Source organism: Engystomops pustulosus, chromosome 7 (genome assembly GCF_040894005.1).
Source record: "Engystomops pustulosus chromosome 7, aEngPut4.maternal, whole genome shotgun sequence".
NCBI classification, from domain to species: domain Eukaryota; kingdom Metazoa; phylum Chordata; class Amphibia; order Anura; family Leptodactylidae; genus Engystomops; species Engystomops pustulosus.
The window spans coordinates 153,322,942-153,331,216 of NC_092417.1; positions in this window are offsets into that span (position 1 = coordinate 153,322,942).

Sequence of the window (8,275 nt, forward strand, 5' to 3'; positions counted from 1 at the left end):
TGGGGGACATTAATCACGGCTACTGCTGGGGGGACATTGATTATGGCTACTGCTGGGGGGGACATTAATCATGGCTACTGCTAGGGGGGGGGCATTAATTATGGCTACTGCTGGGGGTGGGGACATTAATCATGGCTACTGCTGGGGTGGACATTAATTATGGCTACTTGTGAGGGGGGACATTGATTATAGCTACTGGTGAGGGGGGGGGATTAATCATGGCTACTGGTGAGGGGGTACATTGATTATGGCGACTGGTTGGGGGGGCATTAATCATGGCTACTGGTGAGGGGGGGGAGATTAATCATGGCTACTGGTGAGGGGGTACATTGATTATGGCTACTGGTTGGGGGGGCATTAATTATGGCTACTGGTGGGGGGACATTAATTATGGCTACTGGTGGGTGGGGGCATTAATTATGGCTACTGGTGGGTGGGGGCATTAATTATGGCTACTGGTGGGTGGGGGACATTAATTATGGCTACTGGTAGATGGGGGACACTAATTATGGTGGATGATGTTTTTATGCATAGCGGGGGGGGGGGGGGCTGTCAGGAATCTAGTTACGCCACTGTATATAACTAAATATATAGCGCCCAAAAAAATAAAGGGAACATGTAAACGACAAATCCTAGATTGTTCGGCACAAAGTTGAATGTGCTGATAACAAAATCACAAAAAAGATCATCATCAATCAAATTTGTTAAACAGTGGAGGCCTGGAATTGGAGTCACACACACCCCACTGATCCAAATTAGATGAAAATCCCTTAAAACAAGTCAAAATGAGGCTCAGTATTGTGTGTGGCCTCTGCATGCCTGTATGACCTCCCTACAACGCCTCGGCATGCTCCTGATGAGGTTGCAGATGGTCTCCTGAGAGATCTCCTCCCAGACCTCATCCACCAACTCCTGGGCAGTTTGTGGTGCAACGTGATGTTGGTGAATGGAGCAAGACATGATGTTCCAGATGTGCTCAATCGGATTCAGGTCTTTGGAACAAGCGGGCCAGACCATAGCTGCAATGCCTTCATCTTGCAGGAACTGCTGACACACTCCAGCCACATGAGGTCTAGTATTATCCAGCATTAGGAAAAACCCAGGGCCAACCGCACCAGCATATGGTCTCAGAAGGGTTCTGAGGATCTCATCTCAGTACCTAATGGCAGTCAGGCTACCTCTGGCGAGCAAGTGGAGGGCTGTGGGGCCTACAAAGAAATGCCACCGCACACCATTACTAACCCACTGCCAAACCGGTCATGCTGAAGGATGTTGCAGGCAGCAGATCGCTCTCCACGGCGTCTCCAGGCTCTAGACTCCAGATTCACATCTGTCACATGTGCTCAGTGTGAACTTGCTTTTATCTGTGAAGAGCACAGGGCACTAGAGGTGAATTTCCCAAACCTGATGTTCTTTGGCAAATGCCAAGCTTCCTGCACGGTGTTGGGCTGTGAGCACAACCCCCATATGTAGATGTCGTACCATCCTCATGGGGTCCATTTCTAACCATTTGTGCAGACATATGCACGTTTGTGGCTGCTAAATTTTATTTTGCAGGGCTCTGGCAGTGCTCTTTCTGTTCCTACTTGCACAAAGGTGGAGGTATTGGTCCTGCTGCTGGTTTGTCGCCCTCCTACGGCCCCCTCCATATTTCCTGGTGAATCGCACTGTCTCCTGGTAGCACCTTCAGCCTCTGGACACTACCTGACAGACACATCAAGCCTTCTGGCAGCAGCTCGCATTGATGTGCCATCCTGGATGAGCTGCACTACCTGAGCCACTTGTGTGGGTTGTAGAGTCGGTCTTGTGCGAAGTGTGAAAGCACCACCAACATTCAAAAGTGGCCAAAACATCAGCCACAAAGCATTGGTTCTGAGAAGAGGTCTGTGGTCCCCACCTGCAGAACCACTCATTTATTGAGTGTGTGTCTAATTGCCTCTGAAATTGATTGTCAATCAGTGTTTATTCCTAAGTGGACAGTTTGATTTCACTGAAGTTTGATTCACTTGGAGTTATAATTTCCAATAATGTCCAACAAATTTAGATCTCACCTCTAGACCCCTCAACTATTAGGAGAACCCAAAGATTTACATCTTTCATGAGAGACATGTCCTCAACATTGTTAGAGATATTGTAAGAGATGGGCGCTGTGTGCCAGATGGTCTTTGCTTTATGTAACTCACATCGACTTTACCAGAGAGGACAATGGACATGCAGAGAATCAGAAATTGTGAATGGCTTCTCTACACCCTATTCTCTCTAAAAAAAAAAGGGTTCTGCTTGGGAGGAGGGGGGGGGCAAAATACACCAACCTAGGTATAGAAAGATTATCATATAGTGACCTTATAGTGGTAGATACAGGTTCTAATTGGAGCTCAGACATTTTATTAATAATCAGAGAATATAACAATGTAGTGACTTAAGGATAACATCGCTGCCTCTATTCATACACAATTCCTGTTTCTTCCATCTGACCAGGGCCAGCATGCAAGGCCGGCGCCAGCACTGGGCATTCACTGGGCCCACATAAGGAATCCATGGGGGTGAAAGGGCTTATGAAGGGGTGAAGGGGCTTATATAAAATAACCATAAGGGAGCTGTCAGGTGCGCACAACCCATGAGGCGAGTTGAGAATCTTTCCTCGGGCGGTGCCCCAATGGACAATGAGGGGGCGGCATGCAGAAGAGTACACTGAGGCCAGTAAAGGTAGGACATGCCTCATTAAAATAACCATAACCATGGCATGTCCTGGCTAGGAGTCAATCAGGAGGAGGAGGCAGCAGACTGAAGGGAGTGCGGAGTGGAGCCGCAGAGAATTACAGTGTCAGTCAGCAGAGCTTACAAAGTGCCCGCGGCCAGCCTACTTTATGGGTGGCTTACCACGCCCCAGTACAGGGATTCTGGGAGTCATCACCACCCATAAGACATGAAAGTGAGGCCTTGCTTGTTCCCCCGGCACGCCTCTAAATGCACACTGGACCAGAGAACCATGTGAACCCCATCTGGGAATTGAAGCACCCCACCTCCCACAATAGCATAGGCATTGCAGTAAACATCATGCGGCCTAAACTTCTCCTCCAGGACATGGAGCTCATCCGATGGGGACAGTGTGTGACTGCTTCACTGTGCGGCCGGGATGTGTGAAGCTGGGGGTGAGGTGTGGTGGGTACAGCTGCTGCCATATTTACATCACAGAGTTGATATCTCAGGAGATGGGGCTATGAAAGGGATGCACTAGGCGATAGGTGAAGGATGAAATGCAAGGGCATGCTTAGAAATAGACTGAGGGTGCTATGTAAGTGATGCATTATGAGATGGGCACAGGTTGCATGCAAAGCCTACAGTATACAATACACAGAAGGTACAATGCAAGTACTGCTTATCTAGTCCACGCCCACAGATCTGAATCTTAGGCTCCTTTCACATATGCCGTGTGGGGTTGTACTGTGTAGAATACGTCACCATAGACAGCTATAGATCCTTAGCGGTGGTACGTTCCATGAATATGAAGCAGGGCATGTTCTTCTCCTCATCTCCAGCGTACTGCCATATATTGCCCAGCTACAGACAGGTGAGTACACATTAGGTGTGAAAGCACCCATACAGTAAGCAGATCCAGGTATAGGAGCAAAAACAAGCAGCTTCAATATGATTCTCGAACTGACAACTTTTAATCATCCATCACACCAAAAATTAGATTAATCACAATCAAAACATTTTATGAACCCCAAGAATATACAAATAAAATCTACAGGTCGTTTTCGCAAAAAATAAGCTCTCACACAGCCATATTAACAAAAAGTTTCAAACTTAATGGTGCTCGGAAGGCCGACCCTTCCGCCATGAACTGCCAGCTGCATATTGGATTTACAGTATGTTTAAAACAATAAATAATTGGTGAAGTATTTGAATCCAACCCACAAAAAGGCAGAAAGTTGAAACAGTTATACAATCATGCTGAAATGGATGTCCATGGTTATAGATGTAAGAATAGAATATTCCATTTATATCCATCATCCTGACATTCTTATGTAGTTAACTGCTGGGCCCACATATACAGGCAGGGTCGGCCTGGGCCACTGATGTGCCAGTGAAAACACTGGTGGGCGGGAGAGGGCACAGATAGAATTGAATAACAGCATGGTGCAAAGAGCTATTGGTTCACTGTAGCTGTGCTGCCGGCAGGCTCAGGGCGATGATGTAATTATCTGTCGGCATCACAGTGTTGAGAAGGATAAGAAGGGGAAAACTGCCGGGGAATGGGGACAGGTGAGTATGTGGTGTTTAGCAGCAGGTTGTAGGTTTTCTACATAACAACAATACCACTTGATATGGGAGTGAAAGGCATTCCTGTAAGTGAATAGAAATTTTTCCTCCCACACTGCCATGTACAGATTGGCCAGCGATGGGGAGCATTTGCCCCCCATCCCTGCACCACATCTCTGTATGTAACAGTGCCAGATTAAGGTTGGTGGGTTCCCCTGGGCGCAAAATCTGGTGTAGGCCCCCATTGAATGTAGTCCAGACAGGGAACAGAAAAAGATATATACTGCCCCCCCACCGCAATAACTATATACAGCCTCTGCAGTAATAACTATATACAGCTCCCTAATAATTACTACATACAGCTCCCAGTATATACAGCCTCAAATAATCACTATATACAGCCCACCAGGAATTAATGTATACAGCCCCCGGTAATGACTATGGACAGCCCCCAAGCAAAAACTATATAAAGCCTCCTAACAATAACTATATACAGCTCCCCAGTAAACAATATATACAGCCCACTAACAATAAGTATATACTCTATACTATATACTCCTCCTGACGAAGCTTGTAGCGAAATGCGCGTCAAGGTGGTCTCGGGCATCAGGTCTCCTATTGAAGTCGATACGCTCCTTGTCTGCTCATGAAAACCCTGGGAAAGAAATAGGTAAATTACTGATCTCCACTGGATCTCATTTTTACAGCCAGAGGGCTTTTTCATTATTCTAATAGGGCAGTGCAGACTTAGAGAACCATACCTAGCCTTTATATATGCATGTTAGTAGCAGAATTCTTAAGACCTCACTTATAACAGCCTTGGTACATTAAGAGTTTGAGACTTGCTGCCCGTCTGCAATTTTTTAAATTTTTTTTTTTTTTTTCATTTTCCTTGTGCCCCCTCCCCTTGCCCTCCATATAAAAATTGGCATATATATTTATGTATACTTAAAATTGTGAAGAATTATATGCTTTTTTTACATCAATAAAGTGTTACATTTGTAGTACTCTGCAGCCATCTAGTGGTGTGTTTTGTTAGGTGCAGCATTAGGGAATGTGATGGTAGTGAGTACAATTTGTTTAATATGTCTAGGAGAGGACATGTATTTGGTGGAAATATACAGTATTCACTATATACATCCCCCAGTAATCACTATATGCAACCTATACACAGTTCCACAGCATTAACTATATACATTTACGTCCCAGCATTAACTATATACAAGCCACAATAAAAACTATATACAGCCTCCCTATAACTATATACAGCCTCCCTATAACTATATACTGCCCCTATAATAACTATATACAACCGCCTATAATGACTAAATACAGTCCCCCAAATACTATATACAGCCCCCCTATTACTAAATACAGGCCCCTATAACTATATACAGCCTCCCTATAACTATAAACAGACCCCTATAATAGCTATATACAGTCTCCCTATAACAATATACAGCCTCACTATAACTATATATAGCCTCTAACTATATACAGCCCCTATAACAACTATATACAGTCACCTATTTTAACTATATACAATCCCCCTATAATTATAGTCAGCCCCCAATAATAACTATATACAGCCTATTTATAACCATTTCCAGCCTTTATATAACTATATAGATCCTCTGTATAGTAACTATATACAGCATCCCTATAATAACTATATACAGACTCCCATAATAACTATATACAACCTCCCTATAACTATATATAGCCTCTCTATAATAACTCTATACAGCCTCCCTATAATAACTATGTACAGCCTCCCATAATAAATATATACAGCCCCCTATACTAAACATATACAGCCTCCCATAATAACTATATACAGCCTCCCATAATAACTATATACAGCCTCCCTATAACTATAAACAGCCTCCCTACAATAACTATATACAGCATCCTGATGATAACTATATACAGCCTCTCATTATAACTATATACAGCCCTCCTATAATGCATATATATATGTGTGTATATTTATGCATATATGTGTAAATATATTTGCATATAAGTGAGTGTAAATATATATGCATATATATATATATATATATATATATATATATATATATATAAAATATATATATATATTGCTTTTTGTGTGTTTTTGTATACAGTGTGTATGTACAGTATTTGCTGTGTATCCTGTATGTATGTGTGTATATGCTATATGTGTGTGTATGCTGTATATACTGAATGTATGTGTGTAAATGTAAACGCATGTGTGTTTATTATGTATGTATACGTAGTATGGGGGTTATTTATCATTAGACCAGCTCCTTGGTGTCAGGCTCGGGGGCAGTGAGCCCCATGGACCACCGCGGATGATGACACAAGCCGACACCTTGGACCGGAATCTAAGTGGTCCCCGGTCTTCCTCAGAGCCTGCCGCAAAGCAGGATGGTCTTTCTGCGGCATAGAGACACCAGGTCGTTCGTAGGTGCGACTTGCCTGCGGTGGCAGCCAAGGTCCAGGTACAGGAACAGAGGCCGGTCTCAGAGTCTTAAACAGGATGATATTCAGGGCAGGCGGCAGAGGTGCTAAGTCAGGGTCAGGTCTGAGGTCACAATAGGAGGTCAGGAAACATGGAACAGGAATCACAACAGGAAGTTTCCTCTCAGGCATAAAGCTCAAAGCGACTATGAGACTTTTAACAAAAGTTTTAAAGGGCACCTACCACCACAAATCTACCTATAAAGGTAGATTGGGTGGTAGGTGGATCAATGGGACGTGAGGATAGCCCTTTTAAGGGCTAATCCTCACGTCCCCACACTTCTTTGTTAACTTTTATTACACATATATTCAAATTTACTTATGCGGCTACTGGGGCGTGGAGTAGCCGCATCTGAGGTTACACGAGGCGGCTACTCCACGCTCCGGTAGCCCCTTTACCCCTCCAACTCACCCATCTTCGGCGCGCAGCTCCGCGTAGCTGCGCGCCCTCGTCCGGCGATCCTGCCGTCTGCGCATGCGCAGAAGAGCAGGCCCGCGCCTGCGCGGTCACTGCTCCGAAACAGGGCTATCCTAAGGGCTATCCTCACGTCCCATTGATCCACCTACCACCCAATCTACCTTTATAGGTAGATTTGTGGTGGTAGGTTTCCTTTAAGTGCTGAATCTGGCCTTTCACTGTGTTGCACTAGCAATTAAGAGGTGTATGTAGTTCTATGTATGTATGTATGTATGTATGATATATACACTCACCGGCCACTTTATTAGGTACACCATGCTAGTAACGGGTTGGACCCCCTTTTGCCTTCAGAACTGCCTCAATTCTTCGTGGCATAGATTCAACAAGGTGCTGGAAGCATTCCTCAGAGATTTTGGTCCATATTGACATGATGGCATCACACAGTTGCCGCAGATTTGTCGGCTGCACATCCATGATGCGAATCTACCGTTCCACCTCATCCCAAAGATGCTCTATTGGATTGAGATCTGGTGACTGTGGAGGCCATTTCAGATGTTGGGTACATTGTGGTCATAAAGGGATGGACATGGTCAGCAACAATACTCAGGTAGGCTGTGGCATTGCAACGATGCTCAATTGGTACCAAGGGGCCCAAAGAGTGCCATGAAAATATTCCCCACACCATGACACCACCGCCACCAGCCTGAACCGTTGATACAAGGCAGGATGGATCCATGCTTTCATGTTGTTGACGCCAAATTCTGACCCTACCATCCGAATGTCGCAGCAGAAATTGAGACTCATCAGACCAGGCAACGTTTTTCCAATCTTCTACTGTCCAATTTCGATGAGCTTGTGCAAATTGTAGCCTCAGTTTCCTGTTCCTAGCTGAAAGGAGTGGCACCCGGTGTGGTCTTCTGCTGCTGTAGCCCATCTGCCTCAAATTTCGACGTACTGTGCGTTCAGAGATGCTCTTCTGCCTACCTTGGTTGTAACGGGTGGCCATTTGAGTCACTGTTGCCTTTCTATCACCTCGAACCAGTCTGCCCATTCTCCTCTGATCTCTGGCATCAACAAGGCATTTCCACC